Raw genomic sequence first — 16,054 nt, 5'->3', positions numbered from 1 at the left:
TCTTTTAACTACTACCCTTTCTCCAGAACCAAATTCAAATTCCATCTTTTCTGTGAATCTTCTCTAATCTTTCAGCTAGATTGGTTTCTTCCTATAATTTTTTGGCATTTACACTCTATATGGCTAGTAGATTTTTCAAGCATGTCAGTCTCATTTCTCCATACAATCTTTAAGTTCCTTGAAGATAATACCTACATCTCATACATTTTGGAATCCCTCTAAGGAGCTGGCACAGGATTTGTAGATGATATTAGAGATATTGTTGATTAATTGTAGAAAAGTAGGTATTTAAACTCTAAAAGATGACTGAGAACATTAAGATAGACTGATAACTTCTCACATCAGAAAGGTCAAATTTAGAGTCTAAATAATCAAACATTCCCTAATCAGGGTAGCTGATATGGCAATAGAGGTTGTTCACAGCAGCAGAGCGGAACTGAAAGCATTGATGTGAACTTGTGAAGGTCCATGAATTGAACACATCCTGGGAAAATTCATCATGTGTATCTCATAAAATCCAGATGTGTCAGAGTTCCACCTATAAATGGAGAATGTACATAAATGGCAAAATGCACAGCAGTGCTTACCAAATTGTCAAGGAATATATTTTTGTCCACTAAAATCATACTATGTTTCGTAATTTTCTATCCAAATTTGTATTTCTCCATGTGAAATGGTTCAGCTACTATGGAAAAGATTTTGTCAGTTTCTCAAAAAGTTAAATATAGAGTTATCACATGCACCAGCAATTCTATTCCTTGGTATACACTCAGAAGAACTGAAAATAGTTATTCAAAGTCATGTACATGCATGTTCATAGCAGCACTATACACAAGAGCTAAAAGGTGAAAACAACTTAAATGTCCATCAATCAATGAATGGACCAACCAGTTGGGGTATATGCATACAACAGAATATTATTTAGCTATAAAAATAAATGATATACTGATACATGCTACAATGTGGATGAAACTCCAATTATGCTAAGTGAACGAAGCCAGGCACTAAAGGTCACATTGTGTATGATTCAATTTATATGAAATATTTGGAATAGGTGAATCTGTAGAGACAGGGGAAGATTGGTAGGTACCAGGGTTGGGATGGGGAAGAATGAGGAGAAACTGTTAGTGGATATTGGGTATACTTTTGGGGTGATAAAAATATTTTGCAACTAGATAGGGGTGGTGGTAGCATAACATTGTGAATATACCAAATTTCACTAAATTGTTAACTTTAAAATAGTTAATTTTATGTTACTTGAATTTCCCCTCAACAAAAAAATTGTATTTTTCATCACTATCCAACATATTCAATATATTTGTTGCTTTTATAATGTGTTTCCATCATTATACTGTGGAAGAAGAAGTAAACAGCTCCAGGCCATCATAGGTTTTATAAACCTTTTGGGAGGTAAGTAATAAAGCAATGGAATAACAATACAAAACAGACTATAATAGGATGGTACCATTGTCATCTGAGAAGTATATGCTTACTTTGCTTCCTGGCTTTTACAGATAGCTTTTGACCCTGGGAAAGTCATTTGATGTCCCATAGGTTACAGAAAGAGAAGGCTGAATGAGATGGTCTCTAGATTTTCCCCCAGGCCAAAAATGATTGGGAGATTTTAAAGACAACATTGGATTGTAGAGATAATACATATCATGAAAAGCAATATCTGAGAATATGCGAGTGGCAGTATTCCCTGGGCAATGCTTCAAAAAAGACAGTGGGGATGGGTATCACCCCTATCATAGAAGGCTGGGTTGGAAGGGTTGCCAAGGTCACTTCAAAATATCTTTACTATTGAACAAATCTGATGAGGAGGTCCAAATACATTCTCAAGTTATAGCTAAATCATCTACAGATTAAGTTCTGAATCATTTAAAGTTGTGTTCTTCTCCTCAACTGAAGCCCAGGCATATAAAAATTCTAGGTAGCTATAACAACCTCATGAGTGACCCAGTAAAACGCAGGTTGTATTTACCATTACAGCAGTTAGATTTCATCACATTTAAATTGAAATTCTGACTTGTGGATTTTGTCCTGGCAATTTTGATGATATAAACTGAAGTTGGGATGAGTAAGATTTAGGTGTGAAAACATGGATAGGATTATTTTTTTTTAAATTAATTTGTTTATTTATTTATTTATTTTTAGCTGTGTTGGGTCTTCGTTGTTGTGCGGAGGCTTTCTCTAGTTGCAGCAAGCGGGAGTTACTCTTCATTGCAGTATGCAGACTTCTTATTCCAGTGCCTTCTCTTGTTGCAGAGCACGGGCTCTAGGTGCTCGGGCTTCAGTAGTTGTGGCACTCGGGCTCAGTAGTTGTGGCTCGCGGACTCTAGAGCGCAGGCTCAGTAGTTGTGGCATACGGGCATAGTTGCTACATGGCATGTGAGATCTTTCGAACCCGTGTCCCCTGCATTGGCAGGCAGATTCTTAACCACTGCACCACCAGGGAAGTCCCAGGATTAATGTTTTGTACTAATTGTATATCACCAACCTCAAATCCATCAGTTATTTAATTCTCAGTATAAATCACACAAAACATACTGCCCCGCCAAAAAAACATTACACTAATGCCTTAAATAGGCATTTTCTCAACCTTCTGAGAGTTAGATGCATTACTTCTGAGGAGAGTGAAAACGTCTGATGAATTGCTATGGTTTTGGTGTCCCACGGTCATTGTGCAAGCCTGCATTCTCCATTCCCAGGTGACAGAGCAGAGGGCCTGGATTTTGTTCTTCACAAACAAATATTCTTTGAAAGGTGCTCTCCTGCTCTCATTTCATCTGGTATGTAAATTACCCAACTGCAAAGCTGTTTGTCTGCGAGGGTTTTATAACCCTTCGTTGTTTATACATGTCACTGATGAGTTTCTCCTTTGCTGCTCGGCATGTTCGGCATGTTATTTATTTGAAAAAAAATAATCTCCACCTCCAATTTAAGGAACCCCTGTCTTCTTCTTTCTCTAGCTGGAGGAAAGGAGTGGGAGGTGGGGGAGGATGGAAGGTAGGAAGTAAACCGAGCAATTTTCTCCCCTGGAGAGACACTTCCTGTCAGAAGGACATCAGTGACTAACTGTCATTTGAATGATCAAAAAGGGGGAAATAGCAGCTTGGAGTTTGGAGAGGATGAGCTTGCACACCTCCAGGCTCAGAAAGCCCATGATTACCCATGGCCATGTTCACAACAAGCCTTCCCCACACCTCCAAAGACTCCCCTATACATACATTCACATATAACATGAATAGACTGAAAGGGGTCTTTAAAGAAACTGCCCCAGCCATTTCTTCTAGCTCCTTGGGTGCAGTGGCTGCAGGGACACCTTCCAGAAAAGCAAGCAAAGATTTTTGTCCCTTTTCACACCTTCTTCAGCAAATTTCTGTGGCAGAATATTTGGGAATGGGAACAAGTACAAATGCAAAAAAAAAGTGTTTATGAATAATGGAACATTTCAAATCCATCTGGTTTCTGAGACATTTTTTTAGTTTCTCACTACAGCCAATTATATAGCATGCTTGAGTGAGAACTGGTTCTATCCTGAGGCTCATTCTGCTCTCAAATTTCTACATTGATAGTTGCTACCAACCTCTGAGGTTAGTAGCCATATGGTAGTCCAATATGGTACTTTATACTCTACTTGTTATATAGTAGGTGATATTCTGGTGAACATAAATTCACATTGTAGTAGACGCCATAAAAGGGGGATCCGGGATAGGGAAGCTGGAGGGCCTTCCCAGATTTTGGCATTGTACAATGGTTTCCCTTTTTAGTTTAAGGATGCTGGGGGATTATTTCCATAGTTCTTCCTTTTGTTGCCTATGTATACCCAGTGTATCCCTGAATACATGGCAAAATCCCATGAGAAAGATAGGTAAAAAAATGTTTTGGTTTTGGGAAAAGGCATTTCCTTCATGCCATTCTTCAAATAGCTTGCATTTTAAAATTTTTTGTTATAGACTATTTCAAGTTATAAATGTATTTTTCAATTTATATATTTCAATAAATGAAAGTATAGGTAATACAGTACTGAACCTCTGTATGTTTCAGTGGGTATCCTCAAATGATGACCTCTATAAAAAATAAACTTAATATCATCACTCTAAAATTTCACTTCAGTAATTCTTTACCATCATTAAATTTCCACTCAGTTTACAGAGTAATAAGGACTCTCCTGCTATCTAAAAGAAATCTTCCTTTATTGCTGGGTGGTTCACTAGAGGCTGTACATTTTTATAGATGGGAAAATGAAGCTCTGAAAACATAAATTAGGTGCCCAAATTTGCATGGCAAGCAAGAGCAGAGAAGAGCTCAACCGCAAATCTATGCCATCCAAGTGGGATGTATCAGCTGCTTTGCCTCCCTCCTTAATTACTGAGTTCTCCAAATGCAGCCTTAAACTTAGAGAAGCAGGACCAGAGTGGACAAGTTCAAAGACAACACTGAAGTTTTAACAATATTCAGTTGGTTTCACGTCTGTAGAACTAGAACTGTGGAAGGGATATGAATATGCATTTAATACATGACACATTTATACTCACAATGGATGTGGGCAAGGCTTAATACCTCTCAGGGAGGAAACTCTAGGTTTTGCAGTCTTTCTTCAACGACTGTGTCTTTTTCTGACTTATTTCCTCCTTGTTGCCACTAAATTATAAATTCCATATTTTGAAAGTCATTGTAGCCTTTCCAGTGGCCAAACCATACCTTATATGTGGAAGGACTAAATAAATACTCACTAAATGAAAGAACATTAAAAAACACACACTTATTAGTATTGCAAACTCTACCTCCAATAAAATTTTAGTTAACATTTGTCTAAAATTTTACTCGAAACTGCCTATAATATAATAGTTGGAATAGCTCCCAAGCTAAACGTAACACAATATAAAAATGTTATAAAATGTCTAATAGTATATCCCAAGCCCCAGATGGCTTATCTACATAGTTTGGATTTTCTGCATGCCTGTACTCTCTGACCTTGGCACAGAACATCTAGATTTGCTTTAGTTAATTAATGTGGTTGACTATGGCAAGTTCAGCAGAGGACCTGAGTGATTTTAAATGGCTGTAGACTTTCATTTCTTAGTTACTAAATTTTAAACAGTAAAAGATTATTTACCAACAACTTTATGAATCATTGAACAGTCTTTTCATTCAAATGTATCACAGTATTTATGTTCTCTCGTCTTTAAGTTAACAGTAATTTCTTATATATACACATATAATATAAAGATAATTTCTTTTATATTGACTGAGTACCAGATACTTTACTTGTGCAGTTGAGATTTGCCTTTTCATTAAAAGGGATTTATACTATTTTTCTTATTTCAAAACTAAGGAAATGAAGATTTGTGGAGATTGATTGAATCAAAGTGACCTCAGTTGGTGAGCTGGACCTCACACCAGTTTCTCTGACTTAACTCAATTACTCTCCTCTTCAGAATTTTCCACATTGCCTGACTCTGAGAATCACTGGGCTCTTGTTAAACAGACAGGTCCCCTGGCTTCTCCCCAAGAATAGATTCATCAGTATAGGATGAAGGCAGCTATGTTCTCTAATTTTTAAAGGTGAGTTTGATCTTGAAAATAATGATTCGACTAACCAACTGAATACCTTCTTAACTGTGCTCTTACATGTAAAATGCCTGGTATAGAGACCAGTACATAATAACTCTCAGTAATGGAAGGTGATTATAATGCTGTGTAAATGTTAATTCCCGCCCCCCCCCCCCGGCCTCAGGTTTAGTGGAAGGCAAAAAGAGCTACACAGAAAAGAGGGAATGACTTCTCACCTCCTTCTAACCTTTTAAGATGAGTCTGTCCAGGGACCATCTGTTTGCAGGGGATTTGCCATTTCTCCTTATGCATGAATGTCAGCACAGCCCCTCAATGAGGTGGCCTCCCCAAGTTTAATTCATGTAACACTCAATCACTCCAATATTAGTAAAATTTGTTAAAATTTGCCTGCTTGGTATTTGTGGAAATTGGTGGGGGGAAACAAAGAGGAACAAATAGCTCTGGGCAAAACCAGGCATCTGAGAACAGATGGTGTGCGAGCTTATACCACTGAGCATGGCTGACAAACCGTAGCAGTAACCTGTTTTGATACACAACTACTGGGAGTTTAGTGAGTGAGAATTCCCAGCAAAGCCAAAAACTTCCCTGGTGACCTTGACTTCACTTGGTAATAGCACTACCAAACACAACTTTACTGGTAGAATAATGGGATAACAACACAAATTTAAAAGTACATTTTAGTAAAAAACCAAAAAAAACTACAGGAAATATGTGGTCCCATCATGCCATGGAGAGAAGAAATAGAAACTGAAACCATCCAAGCAGATCTGGGGCGACCCAGAGAGTGTTCAACTATTTGTCTAATCTCCAAAAGGATTTTCACTAACTTGGAAAAGTGGGGAGTTGCCGAGTGACTATGGATTCAGCCTCTATCTTTTGTCTACTTCTGTTCTCTCTTGCCCGCTAAAAGTACAAAATAAGTGAAAAACAGCAAAAATAAACCATTTAACAGGGCCAAATATCTCCTTTAAATCAGGGGTTCAATTATTTTTCCAGTCCTAATTTAGAAACCTCGAAGTCATCAATTACCAATAATATCCATTCTATTTCCACTTTGCCCTTTAATTCTGTGTATCTTTCTTTAACCATCTCTCAGATGTGTGCCTTTCTGTCTTTCTCATTGCCAGTCACACTCCTAATTCATACCCACATTTTTTCAAACCTGGAATACTGTGACAGCCTCCCATCTGGTCTCTTTGTCTTACGTCTAGTGATCATACCCTGTAACTGGGGAAATACTTTAAGAAACTCCCCATTCCTGACCCCAGGTAGGTCTTAGAAGACTCTGCCACCAACACAACTCCCTCAGATAACTAATTATTATCTTAGTTATTCTGATACATAATATATTCTAGCAATTTCTGCCATATTAATTCCCATATAATTTTTATCTTGCCAAGAACCTTAATGGCTCAGTGTCCCTATATTTCACTGCCTGGTTTTGATCTCAGGTGGCCTCGGTCTGCAGTGGCTTGAAGCAGGATTTTTGTTCCCTGGCCAGCGACTGAAGTCAGGCCACGGCAGTGAGAGCACTGAATCGTAGCCACTAGACCATGAGGGCCAGTGACCAGTGACAAGACCCTGGCCTGTCGGCTTGGTAGAAATGAATTCCCACAAAGAGATGGAAAGTAATGAAACAAGTAAGTTGCTTATTAGGAGGAAAAGAGTACATGTGAATAGGCACACAGGGGTGGGCTCAGAGAGAGAGTTGCCCACTCATAGTAGTTTGAATCACTTATATGGGGCATTCCTTCCAGTTTTCCTCTGGCCAATCATTTTGCTTTGCCTGGCTCTGACTTCGTATTTGGTTTATCTCAGAGTCTTCCCCTGCGTGCACATGCATCTCTTAGCCAAGATGGATTCTAGCGCAGAGGTCTATGGGTAGGTTGACATCACCTACTATGGGGTGGTGCCCCCTCCTTTTTTGACCCCTGAGGAGCCTGTCTGAGCACGTGTAGTTGGGAATGTCTCCTTGACCTGAAGAATGGGAAATATGTGGTCTCTTTATCTCTTGTCTGGGCAGAGCTCATCTCCTCTCTGCCCCTGCTGTTACTGCTATCTTAAAGTTTCCACTGGAGGCAAAGTCCACGTAGTGGTTGCCCAGTCAAGGGGTCAACTCAATGGACCAGTGGTATGTGCTGTGATTTCCTGTCAGTGACTTGTGTTCATGATTATGCCTTCTCTTTCACCCATGTGAGTGCAGGCACAAAGCAGAGTTCAACTTAATAACTTGCCGAGACTTCTATTCCAGATGGACTGTTCACTCCATTGACCTCTTATGAACGGGTGTTCTCTCTCTCCTCATATCACTTGTGTTCCTCTTTCCTAAATACCTTTTTATTTCTTCTGTGTTTTGCTACTTAAATCATATCCATTTTTTAAAGCCCTTCTCATATTCTACATCCTTCATAAAGTCATCTACAGACTCCACCTAACATTTCCTTATATCACTGTTGGTCTATTCTCTATGCCATGTATTCCGAAGGTTTACTGAATGATTAATGGCAGAGTAATAGAGTGGAAAACTTCTGAGTAAAAATAACTAGAATTAAAATTTGGTTATATTATATGTCATCAGAGAGATCTAGGAAATTCATGTAATGTCTTTGAAATTCAATTTATTCTGTACAAATATGGGAACAAATATAATAATTCTACGTTACAAAGTTGTAAGAATTCAATGAGAAGTTATCTGAAAATAGTCTATAAATTATCCAATGCTAAATAAATGGGAAGTTGTACTCTCCTGTTTTATATTTTCTACAAATTATAGCAACAAATTTAGTTTTTCTCCCTTAAGTAGATTTTCAGGTCCTTAGAAACAAGGATTGCACATCTGTTTTTATCCCTTATTGCAATCTGCACACTGTCTTGCACACAGTGGAAATTCAGTAAAAGGAAAATTGTTAAATTGAGTTAAGGTAAAAATAAACCAGTCATTATAAGAATAAATTAGTTAATAAAAATGAGCACCCTTATTTTTAACACACTTTTAATGAAAGAAAAATTTTTTTTGATCCATGAAAGATCAAAATGTACAACCAGAATATGATCCACACATTGATCAAGTATTTATTTATTTATTTATTTTTAATTGAAATATAGTTGATTTACTATCTTGTGTTAGCTTCAGATATATAGCAAAGTGATTTGGCTATACATATATATTTTTTTCAGATTATTTTCCATTATATGTTATTACAAGATATTGAATATAGTTCTTTGTGCTGTATAGCAAATCCTTGTTGCTTATCTATTTTACGTATAGTAGTTTGTACGTTAATCCCAAAGTCCTAATTTACCCTCCCCCTCTTCCTTTGGTAACCATAAGTTTGTTTTCTAGTTTGTGGGTCTGTTTCTGTTTTGTATCTAGATTCATTTATATTATTTTTTAGATTCCACATATAAGTGATATCATATAGTATTTGTCTTACTTCATTTACTTTACACAGTGGGTTTCAGTCCATTGATCAAGATTCTTTTAACTCAATTTTGTCAGAGTTAGCAAAGAAAAATATAGGATACTAAGTTAAATTTGAACTTTAGGTACATAAAAAAATAATTTTTAGTATGAGTAGGTCTCATGCAATAATTAGGACATACTTATACTCAAACATTATTTCTGTTTACCTGAATTCATATTAACCGAAGGTTAATTTGAATTCATATACTGCAACAAAACTAAAAATTATTTGTTGTTTATCTGAAATTCAGATTTAACTAGGCATCCTCTATTTTATCTGTCAACCCTACAAATTTAGTCACAAATGAAAGGAATCCAACTTAAAGTAGTTTAGACAGAAAAGAGGAACTTAGTGGACCATTTGTTCCACTGGTGGAAGGGCAAGGAGTACAACTGGGCCTCCTGCTCAGCAGGGTATCGTGCTTAAGTGTCATCAGAAGTTTTGCTAGGGGTTGGCCAAAACGTTCATTCAAATTTTTCCTCAAGACAGTTCTCGTAGCATTTAGTTGTCTTTACCTTCATTCGAAACAATTTTGTTCGATTGCATTGTGACAGCTGTCATATCAGTGTACATTTAAAAAAAAATATCAAAATTGGTGAATATTTGTGTAGCCAATTGAATATTGCACATGGAAGGAAAAAAGCAATATTTTCGTCACATTGTGCTTTACTATTTTAAGAAAGGTAAAAGCACAACTGAAATGCAAAAGAAAAAAAGGATTTGTGCAATGTATGGACAAGGTGCTGTGACTAATCAAATGTGTCAAAAGTGGTTTGCGAAGTTTCATACTGGAGATTTCTCACTGGACGATGTTCCATAGTCGGGTAGACCAGTTGAAGTTGATAGTGATTAAATCAAGACATTAGATGAGAACAATCAATGTTATACCACGTGGGAGATAGCCAACATACTCAAAATATCCAAATCAAGTGCTGAAAAGCATCTGCGCCATCTTGGTTATGTGAATCACTTTGACGTTTGGGTTCCACATAAGTTAAGCGAAAAAAACGTTCCTGACCGTATTTCTGCATGTGATTCTCTACTGAAACGTAATGAAAACATTCTGTTTTTAAAGCAAATTGTGATGGGTGATGAAAAGTGGATACTGTACAATAATGTGGAACGGAAGAGATGGTGGGACAAGTGAAATGAACCACAACCAACCACACCAAAGGCCAGTCTTCATCCAAAGAAGATGATGTTGTGTATATAGTGAGATTGGCAGGGAGTCCTCTATTGTGAGCTCCTCCCAGAAAACTAAACAATTAATTCCAACAAGTACTGTTCCCAATTAGACTAACTGAAACCAGCACTCGATGAAAAGTGTCTGGAATTAGTCAACAGAAATGGCATAATTTTCCATCAGGATAATGCAAGACTGAATGTTTCTTTGATGATCAGGCAAAAACTGTTACAGCTTGGCTGGTAAGTTCTGATTCATCTGCCATATTCATCAGACATTGCACCTTTGGATTTCCATTTATCTTGAACTTTAAAAAATTCTCTTAATGGAAAAAATTTCAATTCCCTGGAAGGCTGTAAAAGGCATCCAGAACAGTTCTTTGCTCAAAAAGAGAAAAAGTTTTGAGAAGATGGAATTATGAAGTTATCTGAAAAATGACAGAAGGTAGTGGAACAAAATGGTGATTACATTGTTTAATACAGTTCTTGGTGAAAGTGAAAAATGTGTCTTTTATTGTTACTTAAAAATGAAAGGAACTTTTTGACCAACCCAATATTATTCCTCTTTGCTTTTCTCTGAGTGAGCATCATTATCTCTGATGGTCACTCTGGGCCATCACAGTGGGAAAAGTTAGTTTAAAAATTAGTTTAGGGCTTCCCTGGTGGCGCATGGTTAGAGTCCGCCTGCCGATTCAGGGGATGTGGGTTTGTGTCCCGGTCCGGGAGGATCCCACATGCCGTGGAGCGGCTGGGCCCGTGAGCCATGGCCGCTGAGCCTGCGCGTCCGGAGCCTGTGCTCCACAACGGAAGAGGCCACAGCAGTGAGAGGCCCGCGTACTGCAAAAAAAAAAAAATTAGTTTAAATCACAGGTTCTAGCTTGATTGCCCAGATTCTTGCCACCCACCCCTCAGAGCAATGGCTGTGAAAGGGGAATATGGTCCTCAGATTGTGAAATATTCCCACACCTAGATCAACTATAATGACGATGGAAGTATACTGACCATGGCACCATTTCAGATCACATATTTGAAAAGGGAGGGAGAAGCAATTTCTCCAAGGTAGGGAAGAGGAGATTTCCGAAAGAAAGAGAGATTCAGAACAGAAAAAAATAATAATATTCACTTTAACTAGAAATCTAAACAAGAGGATTTTTATTTTCAGCGTTCTTAAAATGACTTCTTTTCCCTCATTTTGATTGGCAGCTTCCTGGAAGTCTGGGTAATCCAGTTCACTGTGACATGTATGTAGGTGCATGGCTCCATATTCTTGTGAGTCTTCACTGAACACCCTGAATAAATTTTGGAATAGTTTCGTATGACTTTAGAGTCAAATCTTCTCTCAAGTGAGGGCTCCCGGGCTCTCATTTTTCTTTTGCTTTGATAGAGGCATTCCACATGAAATAAGGGGGGCAATGCTTCCTAGACTAGCAAGGCAGGGTACAGCCTTTCTCAAGCTTGAATACCTGGTACTTGATAATTCTACAAATAATTCTTGGAAAATCTAGGCAAATCTGAGTGACCAGTTCATAATTTAATCTCCTGAGGAAACTAGCCAGGCATTTTAGAAAGTAATGCATGAATAACCCAGGTTGTAAATTGAAAATGAGCATGTTTTAAACAAGTCCAGTGGAAAGGAATTAACAGTAGAACTAAAAACACCATATGCTTTTGACAGGAAAAATTGCTCAGAGCAATATGCTAAAATGATATAATTGAGTTAAGATCCAGTTGCATCAGGACAAAAGCTAAGACAGTGAATAAGTTAAGCCTGTAACTTATGTTGCCTAGTTAAGTTGATACATCAGAAACAAGAAGCCTTTTGTTGTCTTTTATTTATATTAGGGAAGAAAAATATCTCTGGCTGGGCTTCTGCTTCGAGTAATGAAGAACCAAGCAATTTGAGTATCTTCTTTATCCAGAGAAAAGCTGGATATGTATTCTCTTGGAAAGTATAAGATTACTAACAGGACTCTGAAAATGACTAGGCCAGGAGGGGGACAGAGGTCCAATGAGAGTGAGTCTAGGATTTGGGGTCACTTTTCCACTGAGGGATGTTGCCATTCAGTATCTGGTATTTGAGTGGATGAAGGAATCATCAGTGATTCTAGCCATCTGTGGAGGCCAGAGAATCAGGGATTAGAGTTTGGAACTCAGTAAAGGGGGCCCAGATGAAAATCCTCATTTAAGCTGAGCCACAGAAAAGTTCTAGTTTAGGGAAAGATTGCACCTCATAGAGACTGCAGCTTAGCTTTGAATTTTCTCAGTCAGCACACTGGATGAAGAGAATTCCAGATTGCTAATGCCTCCAGTAACTGGCAGAAATAACTGTAAATCATATCTGGAGGAAGATACAACAGGCTTTGTGTTATTTCTACAAACAATTTTGAAAGTATAATTTATAGCACATAATAAAATATCACCGGCTTATAAGAAACTAAAGCAATATGAAGAAAAACCAGAAGAAACTTCAGACATTACACAAAGCCTCTTAAGGGCTTGAGATACTGTAGCTATCAAACATAGAATTTAAAGTAAACATGTATACTATATTCCAGGAGATGGAAGAATAACCCAGAGGTGAAGGAAAAAAATCAAAATGAGAACTTAAAAAGTATCTGGAACTGAGTGATAATAAAAAGTAAGGTATCTTAAAACTTTTGGAAAACAGCTAAAGCCATGATTAAAGGAAAATGTATAGCTTTAAATGCACATCTTTGGAAATAAGGATGGGTGAAAAGTAATAATCTTAAAAACCATCTCAGGTTAGAAAAAGAACAACAAACTAAATTCAAAAGAATTACAAAAAATGAAATAATAAATATAAGTATAAAAGTAAATGAAATAAAAAACAAATCATAATAGATCAACCAAGTAAAAAGTTTTTTATTGGAAAAAATTAAAAAATTACTACAGTTGTGATGAGTTTGATAAAGAAATATATGCAAAGGAACTAATAACTTATATCAAGGCCATCTCTACTAAACTTATGGCATTCAAAGAAAAAAATATATTTTGAGGAAATTTATGCCAGTAAATTTGAAATTTTAGCTGACAAATTCCTAGAAAAATACTATTTAGCAAAATAAATACAAAAATAAATTTAAAAGCTGAATACCACTCCTTTCAGAAAAAAATTGAATCAATAATTGAAATACTTGCCTCAAGAAAAACTCCAGGTAGTTTTGCCAGAAAACTTCACAAAACTTTAAGGAAAATTAAAATCTCATGCAAAATATTCCAGAGAATAAATAAAGAGGCAATAATTCTTAATTTGTTTTATGAGGTCAGCATAACCTTGATATCATAATCTGAAACAACATTAATATAATAGACAATTATAGTGTAATTATGTCACTCATTAATATAGATAAAATTATTAAATAAAAATTCAAAAATACAATTACCAATTTGGAGTTACTCCAAGAATGCAAGGCTAATTTGGCATCTGAAATATAAAATTACTGTTATTTACTGCATTAGCAGAATAAATTTTTTATATGATAGGAGTATTTTGATAGATGGAAAAATTGAATCTTATAAAGATCAACATCTCTCATAACATTTTAAAAAATATCAGCATTATGTGAATAGAAAGAAATTTATTTTCTCCAATAGAGAGTGTATGTCAGAACTCACATCAAAAGGGCACATTTAATGGTAAAGTATTCCAAGTTGTCCTTTTGAGACTGAAAACAGCAACGACAATAAAAAAATATGCTTTCTATGGATACTAGCCAATGAAATGAACAAGACAATTAAATCAAAGGCCTAAGTATTGGATAAGAGTAAACAAAACTGTTATTATTACAGATGACACATTTTTATGTATAAAATTCAGGAGAATCAACAAATACATTTTGATAAATAAGTACAATGTGTAAATAAATGAATTTGGCAAAGTTGTTTGATACATAGCAACAAATAAAAACTATTTTCTTTTCTACCTGCCAACAAAATTTATAAAATTATCAAATAGGCTGTGTCTATCATATATAAAGAACTTCTCTATAAATCAATAAAAAGAAAAAAAAGATAGAAAAATGGACACAAGACCTAGGAAACACTTCATAAAAGATGTATCCAAATGAATAATGAAGCTCAACATCATCACTTACAACAGAAGCAAAGTTAAAACCACAAGGTGATACAATTAAATACATATCAGACTGTCTATAATTTTTAAAAAGTAAAAAAACCCTGCTATATGAAACATTCATACACTGCTGTCAGGAGTGTAAATTGGTCACAGTCACTTTGGAGAACAGTATAGCACTTTTTTTAGTGTTGAAGATATGCGTATTCAAATATGTACCAAGAGACACATAGATATGGGAAAGTTCATAAATGCATCATTTTTAATAGATCTAAACCAAAAATAAATCAAATGTTCATCAATAATAGAATGAGTAAATAACTTATGATCATGAAATAGTGAAATATACAATGAGAAGATTAATGAACTATAGCTACCCATAAAACCTTGATGAATGTACCAAACGTAATGTGGATAAATAAAGCCAGACACAAAAGAATAAAGTTTACACAAAGTTCAAAAACAGGCAGAGCTCAACTATCATGTTTAGGGATGCATATGTGGGTATTAATGTAGATTAAAGCAAATTTTCCTCTAAAATCACAAGAGTAGTGATCTTTAGGGGAAAGAATGGTGCTGTGATTGGGAAGGCATTTGTTGGAGACAAGCAAGGTTTTGGGAGCATGCTAAAATTTGAAGCGCTTGCTGATTACACATGCATGTTTTTATAATCACTCATTGAGCTCTTGTGTATTGTGTCATTGATACTCTCTTGTGTGTGTATATTTTATAACCACAATAATTAAAGCATATAAGGATAAACAGTTGAAACTGTCAAGCGCCTTGAGGTTTTAAGTGCACATCAGGTTGCCTAAAGATCACAGAGCAGATCCCTACAGCCCTCTCCTCCACCCACGTTTTTCTGGAGAAAAAGAAGTTTCTTCCTCTTTGATCTCCCAGAAACCTGATAGCATCTAGTCTCTCCCTTGCTTTTCTTCCTGAAATTTGACTTAGTTATCTAATGTTCTGTGAACATGGACTGCCACTTAAAAATTCCTCTTTTCTTGTCAAAATATGGGGGCTGGTATGTTATACCTTGTTTAAACTGCTCGTGCTTCTACAATGTAATTGAGCCACCCCCTACTGATTGAAAAGGACCAAACGGACTTGAACTTCCAATTGTCAGAGATTATGCCTTAAGGCAAAAAGATGCCCGACACACTTTCTAAAACACGGAAGACCATACTTTCCATGTCACATGTAGGCTATGATTCTTTGTATTTGACATTGGACCAGCTTAATATACACATTTTCTCATGTATTTCTATACACTGGAATTTGGAGAAACCCAAGCTCAGAGGATAATCACTCAGTACTATACCTCTGGCCCATTGTCATGCAGACTCTGAATTAAGCTACAGAGACATCTGTGGAAGGTGGGAGGAGGTTTATATATCTGATGGCTCTTACAACATTCACAAGTTCACTGTGTAATGACGTGACTGGTTCTACAGGCCTTGGAGTCTTAAAATGTTGAGAAAGATATAAAAACACGTATCTTATGGGTTAATGTATGTATCAAATAGCCATACCAACCATCATAGAAAGATCATAGGATTCAGAATATATGGGTTCAAATTCTGGCCCTGCCTCCTTCTGGTATCTAATCCAGGACCATTTTCTCTGGGGACCTTAATTCCTTGTTTCTACATTGATGGTGGCCACTATAAAAATAATTCAAATTTAAGTGTCTAGATGTTTCTTGGGACATGGAGTCTATTGTAGGTGCTCAATA

This window comes from Globicephala melas, chromosome 2, assembly GCF_963455315.2.
Source record: "Globicephala melas chromosome 2, mGloMel1.2, whole genome shotgun sequence".
NCBI lineage: Eukaryota > Metazoa > Chordata > Mammalia > Artiodactyla > Delphinidae > Globicephala > Globicephala melas.
This window is presented reverse-complemented; position numbering follows the sequence as displayed.